Genomic DNA, 10,359 nt, shown 5'->3' with positions numbered 1-10,359 from the left:
TCAGTAGGAAAACAGGATCAATAGGAACCTAGGATCAGTAGGATCGTAGGATCAGTAGGAACACAGGATCAGTAGGAACACAGGATCAGTAGGAACACAGGATCAATAGGAACCAAGGATCAATAGAAACGTAGGATAAGTAGGAACGTAGGATCAGCAGGAACGTAGGATCAGTAGGAACACAGGATCAGTAGAAACACAGGATCAGTTGGAACTCAGGATCAATAGGAACCAAGGATCAGTAGGAACGTAGGATCAGTAGGAACACAAGATCAATAGGAACGTAGGATCGGTAGTGACAAAGGATCAATAGGAACCTAGGATCAGTAGAAACACAGGATCAGTAGGAACGTATGATCAGTAGGAACGTAGGATCATTAGGAACACAGGATCAGTAGGAACACAGGATCAGTAGGAACACAGGATCAGTGGGAACGTAGGATCAGTAGGAACACAGGATCAGTAGGAACACAGGATCAGTAGGAACACAGGATCAATAGGAACCAAGGATCAGTAGGAACGTAGGATCAGTAGGAACGTAGGATCAGCAGGAACGTAGGATCAGTAGGAACACAGGATCAGTAGAAACATAGGATTAGTAGGAACACAGGATCAATAGGAAGCAAGGATCAGTAGGAACGTAGGTTCAGTAGGAACACAAGATGAGCAGGAACCTAGGATCAGTAGGAACGTAGGATCAGCAGAAGCGCCGCCTCCCAACTCCGCTCCCCTCCCCTCGGTAGTTTAGACGCTCTCCCCATATCGTAGTAGGTTTCTCAAACCAAGATGGCGGCAGCGCCATCGAAGTGCACCGTTTTCGAGAATCCCACGGAAAAATAGGGGGACTGTGAACAGTCTAGATTTTCATTAACTTTTGTGTTGAGATATAAGTGATGCCATAAGAGGGCCAATGACAATGAACTACCGACTCATAATATGGATCAAAACTTGTAATAATATGTTGTAAAACGCCATTTTATAGTTGTTATGAAATTTAGTTACTGTTAGTGACAGTTATTGTTGTCATTCCAGAATCATTTTTAAGCAAGGGATCGTATCTCGTAACATTTTTGACTGAATAGTAATTCAGACCACAGGTGGTCTAAATTTCGAGTAATTTACATTTCGTAATTGCGGAGACCTAACCCTTTTGCTAGTGCTTATCGAAACCCATAGTAATAACTTTTCTTAGCTACAAGTTTATTAAGACTGGTCCAAAATTATTCTAGGTAAAAAGTCTTAGGGTCTATAATGATTGATTGTATCTCACAAGTTACTTGATACAGTGAGTGAGACAATTCTTGTGAAAGAAACTTGACTCTTGTTACTCCAGGTGGCGCTGTCTACATTTTTCAGGGAACAGAACCGACGTGAGCCAAAAGGTAGCAACTCTGACACTTCTTTTATAAAACCTGTGATGTCCGTGATTACCAGCATTAAAAACACCAGCAGGCCTTTAGGTTGCAAAACAATCCCACACTTGTGCGTTGATAAGTTTGGAGCTAACAATAAACTGCTGCAGGACAGTTGAACGCACTCAAGAGCCGATACTCCTGGCGCACTTTATAGCTCAGAGGCCACGCGTGTCAGTTTAGTTTGAGCTCAAAACGTGCACTGACATTAAGTATTAAATTATTACACACTGCACGACAGCTCAACACACTGGACTCTTCTACAAGGGATTTAATCTGATTAAAGTTTATTTCAGTGTACACTAGTGCATGTGCACTTTATTAATTGTTTCAATGCTAAGCTATTTCGGGAGAAACTTCCGGTAAATCCGACTGTGAGGTTTACGGCGTCCGCTGTGGCCAATATATTAAGGCGACACATTTTTCAATTTCCGCCCGTGAGAGATACAGTTTAATGTCACGTTTTTTGCGGTGTAATAGTTCTTGGGATGAATAGCATCCAGTAAGCTGGCCACTCGTATTAGTTACATTAGACCCTTTACCCACGGGAAAGTGAGACCTTACCCACGGGAAGTCTGTGTTTTGTGTGTAACTGCCCATGGGAAATCGCTATGGATACATCAAAAAGAACAAAAGAATTACCCATGACGTTTCCCGAACCAAGTCGTAGGGTTTAGCAGTGGTTTATCTAACCACAAGAGTAGTTCAACCAATCGGGTGGAAGAAAAAAGTAAATCCGTAAACCGCAGCAAATGCTGGGCACATTTTTGTGATGTTCCGCTGATAAACAGATAAACTCAAAAGTAGCCCGAGACACTAGGAATTTTTCTGTCGACCAGTGATCGAGAGCTCTGTTGTTTAAAAGTAGCTCCTGAAACCACTTCCGAGGACGAGGGAATACCCAAACACGTCTTGGCCGGCGTGCAACTTGCAGGCAACGAGTTCTATAAAACAAATACAGCATCTGAAGAGATTGTAGAAATTGTAATCGCAGACGCCTTCTCCGCATTCTTCTTAAACACGAAGTTTTGGATCGCTAAATCAACCGGGTATTGCCGTATAAGAAGCAGAAGAACGACCGCAAGCAAACCATACGTTTCGCGGTTTGCAATCTCCATAAGCTGACCTCGGGTAATTATTTGCAATGTAACCGGAGGATTAAACCTGACCGGAAACCCAAACCGATCCCAACCCAAGGCAATTACCCACAGGGTTACCTCGGGTAGAAGGCGAGTGTAACCGCATTGTGTGTCAAGTAGTCGCCTACGGGAGGTTAAAAACAATTGAAAATTTTAAACAATCATCTCTAAAAGTGGTCGCTAACGAGAGGTGGTCGCCTACGAGAGGTTCCATCTATAGTGATTTGACTTAAAAACGTTTGGTATTTTGGAAAAAGTGATCGCTAATGAGAGGTGGTCGTAAAGGGAGGTTCGACTGTACTTACGTTTACGTTAATTCGATTCATGCTCACAAGTTATCATGGCGTAGAATGGCTTTTGTTTGAAGGACATATACTTACTTAATGGCATAAATTACTTATGACGCACTAGAGCTCCCATGTGGTTTCTCGATGGACTCTAATTGGTTGCGGTTTGTCCTTACAAATGCAAATTTATTCAAAATTGCCTGCAGTTGCGAATACCCAGTGGAACTGATTTGTCCATCAAATGTACAAGCAGACAACAGACAACACAGGCAGCCCAAGCGCGAAATAAGAGGAATAAATGACACGTACGCGAACGCGAACGTGACTCTTGCCTTCGAGGGGTGTTGTGTTACAAAGATTCGATTTACAAAGGTTTGTATGGGAAATTTACGAGTTTGATTTAAATACCTAAAATTTAATGTTCTGTGAATAAAACTGTCTTACCTTGTATCCGTGTTGTACTCTTTGTTGTTTCCCTGCGTTTGAGGCCTTTTTGAAGCGTTTTCAGCGAGTTAGCGCCGGTGGTGGTGATCCACTAGAAAGAAGCGAGTCTTTACAATCAATAAATAATCAATAAAGGATGATAAAATCAGGTGCAACACAACTATACTTCATTGTCGAAGCTGCTCGGAGAAGTATGTATTACGAACCTGAATTTTCATTTCGTCAATTAAAAAGCCTCCCCAGTAGTCTTCCTTCTTGAGGCCTTTCTCCAGTGCTGCCTCCAAACACCACTTTAGCACCTGGTCGTTCCATCCGGGTTTTTCCTCTACTTTGTTCTTGTAAAATCTGGAAACATGCAAATAGGTTTTATTTGTTAGGATCTGTAAGTGGAATTGTATACTATTCTTAATTAACACGATGCATGATATGTAAAGAGCCACGTGAATGACACGTACGTTTAAAAAAACGGGTTAACATCTAGTCTTGTTATACCTTATTGTGCGATTGCTTGGGAGAGTAATGAACTTCCTTAGCGGGTCAAGAACGTGAGGATTTTTACAGTATAGGTCAATGCATAACCTGATGATCCTGTCAAAAAGCAATAAGAACAACAACAAGAAGTTAGAAAGTTGTTGTATAAATACAGTCGAACCCCTATTAAGCGGCTACCCCCTATTAGGCGGCCAGTTATAAAAGTCCCGAAATTATTCCAACTATAATAATGTACCTTATTACATGAAATTTTGGCGACACGTTAATTTTGCGATTTTGAAAAATCCTTTATTTAGTGTCGCCAAAATTTCATGTAATAAGGTGAACAAAACCTTTATTTAACGGCCACCCGTATTAAGCGGCCGCGGCCACCTTTTGGCAGTCCCGAGAAGGCTTCTCCTACTGTTTTTACCTCTCATTTATCGGCCCACAAGAATGTTAAGTTCGAAGTTTGACTTTGCTTTCAACCAGCCGTTGACAGTTAACAGTGTAAAATAGAAAGTGGCGACTGAAAGATCTTTTTTTGTCGTTTTGCATAAGATGCCGCGATTCCTTTTCACATCGTTTAATAGGGGTTCTACTGTACTTGCAACCTGTATTGAGCAAAACTACAATTTGTCGCAAGCCATTCGCTTATTACTTTTGCCGTTTCCGACAGTTGATAGTTATTGCGAGAAATGTGTTTAATTGTTCAAGTAAATGAGCTAATAAGAAATGCGTTATACATGATCTTCTTTTCCAATCCTATTTTAATTCTAGGATTACCCTTTGAAAGAATGCTCTAGTTCTGTATCGACCATAGGTACATTTTCAATTTTTTTTTTATTTTCAACGACGGCAACTTTTTTGAAGCTTAATTTTGCGTCGTCACAACATTGAAGACCTTACCATGCTAAGCGACAATAAAATAAAACAAATTCCAAAAGCTTGTACTTACTTAGGATGCCATCTGTATCCATGTTTGGTTTTTGTTTGCATTATTTTCTTCTGTTGCTCCCAAAGACATACCATCTCGTCAGGTACCTTTTCTTTGGCCGCGTTCTGTAGCATGGTCGAAAGATCCGCGTTATCCTCGTCATCCATTCTGAAACACTCGTTCTCGAATTTGTCTCTCCAGTATTTTTCTCTCCTCTCCGCATTGATCCTGTTGCTCCTTTCTTGTTTTAGTTGCAGGACAACTTCTTCCTTGGCCAAATATCGCTTGTTGCATTTAGGGTTAATGCCGATGCGTTTTTCCTTGCGCTACCTCTTTTTGTTTTGCATTTTAAATAATTTGTTGCACTCTGAGCAGCGAGCCCCGGGAACGGCAAAAATTTTGCACTGAGAGGAAAACACCAAACTGATGTTGTCTTGGCCATCATTTGACAGGTCGTTGTACAATCCTGACACATGTGGCACAAAGGCTTGAATACTTTCTCCTTCGGGAAGGGCAAACCCATTGCAAAAGGAGGATTTTTGGATGTACTCTAAGGCCAGACTAACTTGACCTTGAACGGATAACGAAGAAAGACCGGGGACATCACTTAAATCCTTTTGGCATCCATGAGCCTTGATGGTGATAAAAGCGTTGGCTGAATTGGCAGGTTTTGACACGACCACTTCAGTTACCGCTCTAACGTTGTTGAACTCCCGTTTCTCTGGGCGAACGAAGGATACAAAGTTACTTTTGTCCGTCATCATTTTCCAGTCACTTGGAATGCTTATACCAGCCAGTTCATCTGACAGCGGAATCCAACATTGATGTTGTTTCGGTGCTGGGTCATTTCTACTCAGATTTAAATAAACATTCTGTTGTTGTTTACGTGGACCTCTCTTTACTTTTTGAATTGAACCAGGCCAAACATCGTGTAGAAGAAGACCCAACGACGAATAACTCAAGTATGATCCGCTATTGCTCTCCTTACTTTGCTCTGCGTGGTCAATCATATCCTGTATAGGCGTCACAGCACCCTCTTGGTATGCATAATTAGCCAATAACCTACGAATGACGTGAACGACTTTATTTACAGGTTTAAATGAAATAAGAAGCGTTTTTTTTTTGTATCGAGAAAAAATGATAACTGAAAGAAGCTTACCATAATTTCCACTCAGCTGAATAACCAAGCGATTTGGCTTTTTTCTTGGGAGGAATATACTCCGTCTCGTCTCTCGCCACTTTCGACAGCATTCTGCTAGTGAAATTTAGCTCTGAGAAGAACTGTTGGCTGTTCTAAATCTAAATAGAACCACTGAAGGATAGCTCTGAAAAGAACTTTTGGATTTTATCTCTGAAAAGAACTGTTGAACTGTTTGAGCGACGAAATTCACCAACGAACTCAACGAACTGGTTATCGGACTGGCGCCCAGGACAAAATGAACGTTGAAAGTTCAAAACTGAAATTCAATTTTGCGTTCGCAGCTTTTCTTGGGGTTTCAAATAACCCATCGAGCGTTCGCGGTTTCCGGTGAAATCTGACGCAGCGTACCCTAACAGGGTGTTGATTTGCATGTAGGCAATAGTGCCGTCCCACCCCGACCGAGTGCTGTTTTTGTCGAGCGGACGCGGTCGCTAAGCTTTGATTTTCAAATCTGGTATCTTGGCCGTTGGGTATACGCATGATGCAGCAGCGAAAGACGCAGATTTGAGCTGGTAAACGAGCGATTTTCAAGCGGTTACGATGGGATTTCTGAACCAGCGACCTGCGGACAGTGAAGGAAGTTATTCACGCTTCGGCTGATCGTGATTTGAAGCGGCTACGTCTATTCCTCGGGAATATTTTGGCCTTCGCAGTACGATGGTTCGATTCTGAGCCAGCCAGCCTTCTCTTTCTTTCTAGTGGATCACCACCACCGGCGCTAACTCGCTGAAAACGCTTCAAAAAGGCCTCAAACGCAGGGAAACAACAAAGAGTACAACACGGATACAGGGTAAGGCAGTTTTATTCACAGAACATTAAATTTTAGGTATTTAAATCAAACCCGTAAATTTCCCATACAAACCTTTGTAAATCAAATCTTTGTAACACAACACCCCTCGAAGGCAAGAGTCACGTACGCGTTCGCGTACGTGTCATTTATTCCTCTTATTTCGCGCTTGGGCTGCCTGTGCAGACAATAGAGTTCCGAGCAACCCCGATCGCTTGTATGATCATATGATCATATGGTAGTCAACCATGTATCTCACTGCGCCGAACAGTTGTGCTGAATTTCGATTAAATGCCAGCAGCCTTTCCCCGAAACGCCTTTGGGGTCTTCAGAATTAATTAGCGGTTTCAACACAGTTTATGCCTATTGTCCTCTTTCCAGACTTTTATGAACAGAAGCGGCTAGTTTTACTTGTTCTCGAAGGTCACACAGAATTTCTGTCTTCGCTACTGCCATATTTCATTCTGTCTTATCCAGAGCTGATCAATCATTCGCGCGATACTTGCTTTAAATGCGGACAATACGCTTACAAACCGAATTCTTAGCGCGCTCTCCCGCCCATGTTTGGAAGTTACTGAAAGTCGTAAATTACTTAATAGCTCGTCCATCAATGCACGAATCAACGTGTATGTTCTCAGCGACAGATTTTTAGGCTTTTATACCGCGTCACTTTTTGTACGCGTCCATTGTGTCATCGAATTCGTGTCATCTAGTGTTCATGACTTAAACAGTTGGGTACGCTCGCGAACTGAACTCTCAGCGCGCTCTCTCGCTTATGTTTGAGAGTTTCTGATGTGTAGAACGTGTCAGAGTTTAGTTCCGGAAGATGTATTACCTCCCATAGAGGTGATTCTTTTTTCAACACAACGGCTCTTTTAGGAGCCACCAAATTTGTGAAAGCAATAACCAACACATGATCCCCCTCAGTTATTACTCATACCTTGAAATAAAGCGTTTCCTTTCGTTGCAACAATCCGACTTTCAAATATCAGAATATAGTTCAGCTCGGTCACCAAGATTGGCTTGACACATTAAAATCACCCGCTAAGTTTAGTTGCAAGGGAGAAAGGGTATCAAATTGATTTTTTGACGGAAATAGAAGATTTAAGTCGGCACTCAGTTCTCAAAGAAATATCAGTGAACATTACAGTATCTTCACAGAAGATCCAACGAAAATGGGGAATTTGAAAATGAACCTTGAGAACATGAGGCAAATTGCGCGGGCAAACTCAAGTCACATTAGGATCTTCCAGTCAAATATTAGAAGAGAGAGGCGATTTTACATGGGCCGGTGGCAAACTGTGCAGGGTGAGCAATAATATTTTGACTTGATTCTCTTGCTTCTGGACTTCAGTAGTCAATCACAGCACTTAAATGTATCGCCTGACTTCATACACCTCAACTTTTGTTGTAGTTGTCAGGCCTGTGAGGCCTCCACGTCCAGTTCATCCAGTTCAAAACAACAGGCAAGACGAAGACCGTGCACGTGGCCTTCAATTTTGACTGAAGTAAGTACAATATGCAGACCGTGATGGTTTTCATTTGATCAACTTTTTTCCTCGCGCTCAGGGTTTTATTTTACAATGAGACCTGCAGCATATGGAGGCCGAGGGCAGAAATTCTTACTATTACCCACACCCATTGATGGCGCGTCATTTTGTTTCAGCACTAGGCCTGGGCCTCGCTATTCGTGCCGCCATGTTTTCGCGTGCCGCCACGTTTTCGCCATGTTTAACATTTTGTTTAACGAAGTATTTTGTTGCATGAAAATTCCATGAGTGGGTTGTTTTATTGGCACCAAGTTGAAAAGGGATATGTATGAAGCGAATGATGGAGGTGAGATACTTTTCTTTTTCTGACTTCAGCGACAACTGAACTGTGCCCAGCCAGTTGACAATGTATTTAGTGATTCTTCGATGCCTAGGTACCATTATCAGAATGTAAGAAACTTGAAATGTCTTTTTAATTGGACTCACACAATTAAGTTAGAGTGGTGCTGTTGTTGAGTGTTTAAATATGCTTTTATCACATACTTAAAGTAAAAAATTTACCTTAAAAACATGCAATAATACGCCCCACGAAGTGGTCTGCAAAAATGTGGTCCTTTCCTTAGAAGATTGTTACAAGCTGAAATAAACCTTAATTTGAAAATACACTTTAATTGTTTTACTTTTCACTCTCTATTTAATGTACAAAGTCTGATATTTATCATAGAATTTTATAAGCTAACATGTATCTTGAAAGATTTCCATGTTTGCATTTCTGTTGTCACATGTTTACTCAATTCTTCACCCTCTCTGCAGGGAACAACAAACATGGATTTCAGAGCTAGGATTTTGAAATTTTTCACTTGCTACTGAAAATTTATGTGCTGCTTGTGAACATCACAGTGGAGCTTTGTGATCTCAACTGAAAAAGCTGTCCTCAAAATTGTACTTCATTTTAGCATTCTGCAGTGAAGTCTCCAGTCGTTGCAGTTGTATTTTACAAAATTTGTAATATTTATTATATCAGTTTGAGAAAAGTCGTAAAATACATAAGAGTATTCACTAGATGAAAGTAGTGTTTGAATCGTACTATTTTGTGACGAGAATTTACAAAGCTACAACCTTATACAAAAACTGTCGGAAACTTTTCGACAGAAAATATCTAATGGAGAATGTTGAAAAAACCATTTCCGAGCCTCTAGATTTCAAAATTTTCTAAAGGAGGATGTCTCCAGACCCCCGTACAAACTCGCGACTCCGGCGCTCGTTTTCAAGCACCCCCCCCCCCCCCCCCGCCGCACTCCCTCCCCCCTCCCCAGTTGACAACAGGGGCCGCCGTCCATATTGGTTACCGGATACCTTCGCGGGTGTCCTTCACGAAAAAAAATATTTGCGCGCCGTCTTAAATGCAACAACCATAAACTATATATCAGTACAAAGCTAATAAAATGTACTATCCGGTAAAAATTTTTTCGCTTTGATTTTTTGTAGCCGTAAGGAGAGTGCATCCCAAAAGCCCAAAACAACTGATGTCTCTTTGAGCCAATTTATTGGGTAAAAATGGCAAAATAAAAATACCAAATGGCCTGTTTCGTACTCTCAGAGGGTAGCAATATTTTCCTTAAACATCAGTTGAAAAAGCATATACGGTCAGTCTCTTTTACGAAACTGTCTACTTGCTGTCTAACTATTTTCGCTAGCTATTGGGACCCTTTGGGAAGCTTCCGACCGCATCATATAAGACTCCTAAGCAGTGCAAGGAATTGTTATCAACCCTAGCAGCCTCATGCCTCAGGAAAATGGTATACAGACATCCACTTGGTCATGCCAAAATTACATTCCTCAAGGTCTTCTAATTACAGCGAATTTCCGTAGAGTAAAAGTTTGATATTTGTTTCCTCGTCGTCAGTTAACACTTCGAACTTGGTACCAATATTTTGCTCCTCGAATTGAAGGTGTGTCAGGATCACGTTCTTTGCTAATTAAAAGCGACGCTATTCATCAACGGTGACCATAAGAAGCTTAAAACAAAGAACATTTTTATTTCCAGGGGCGTTGGAACCCACTTACTTAAATCATCCATAAACCTAAAAAATGGACTGTCACTGAGGCATCAATCATGCAAGTCGAATTTGGCTGGCGCCATATAGTGTGACAGGTAGAATCAATTCTGGCTCGGCATTTTGCATTTCAT

General features: G+C 41.4%; 1 pseudogene across 1 annotated transcript; it reads right to left on the bottom strand.

The window, feature by feature from the left end:
- Positions 1–3,403: 3,403 nt before the first annotated feature.
- LOC146450816 (uncharacterized) lies at positions 3,404–6,613 on the bottom strand (annotated as a pseudogene). Its single transcript, XR_014860219.1, has 3 exons — positions 4,712–6,613; positions 3,775–3,870; positions 3,404–3,627 (listed from the first exon to the last, which is right to left on the bottom strand). The product of XR_014860219.1 is annotated as an uncharacterized LOC146450816 (transcript).
- Positions 6,614–10,359: the final 3,746 nt, after the last annotated feature.

This window comes from Pavona decussata, unplaced genomic scaffold (assembly GCF_977016875.1).
Source record: "Pavona decussata unplaced genomic scaffold, jaPavDecu1.1 SCAFFOLD_425, whole genome shotgun sequence".
NCBI classification, from domain to species: Eukaryota; Metazoa; Cnidaria; class Anthozoa; order Scleractinia; family Agariciidae; genus Pavona; species Pavona decussata.
The sequence above is the reverse complement of the archived record's forward strand: the minus strand, read 5'-3'. Positions and strand labels throughout refer to the sequence as shown.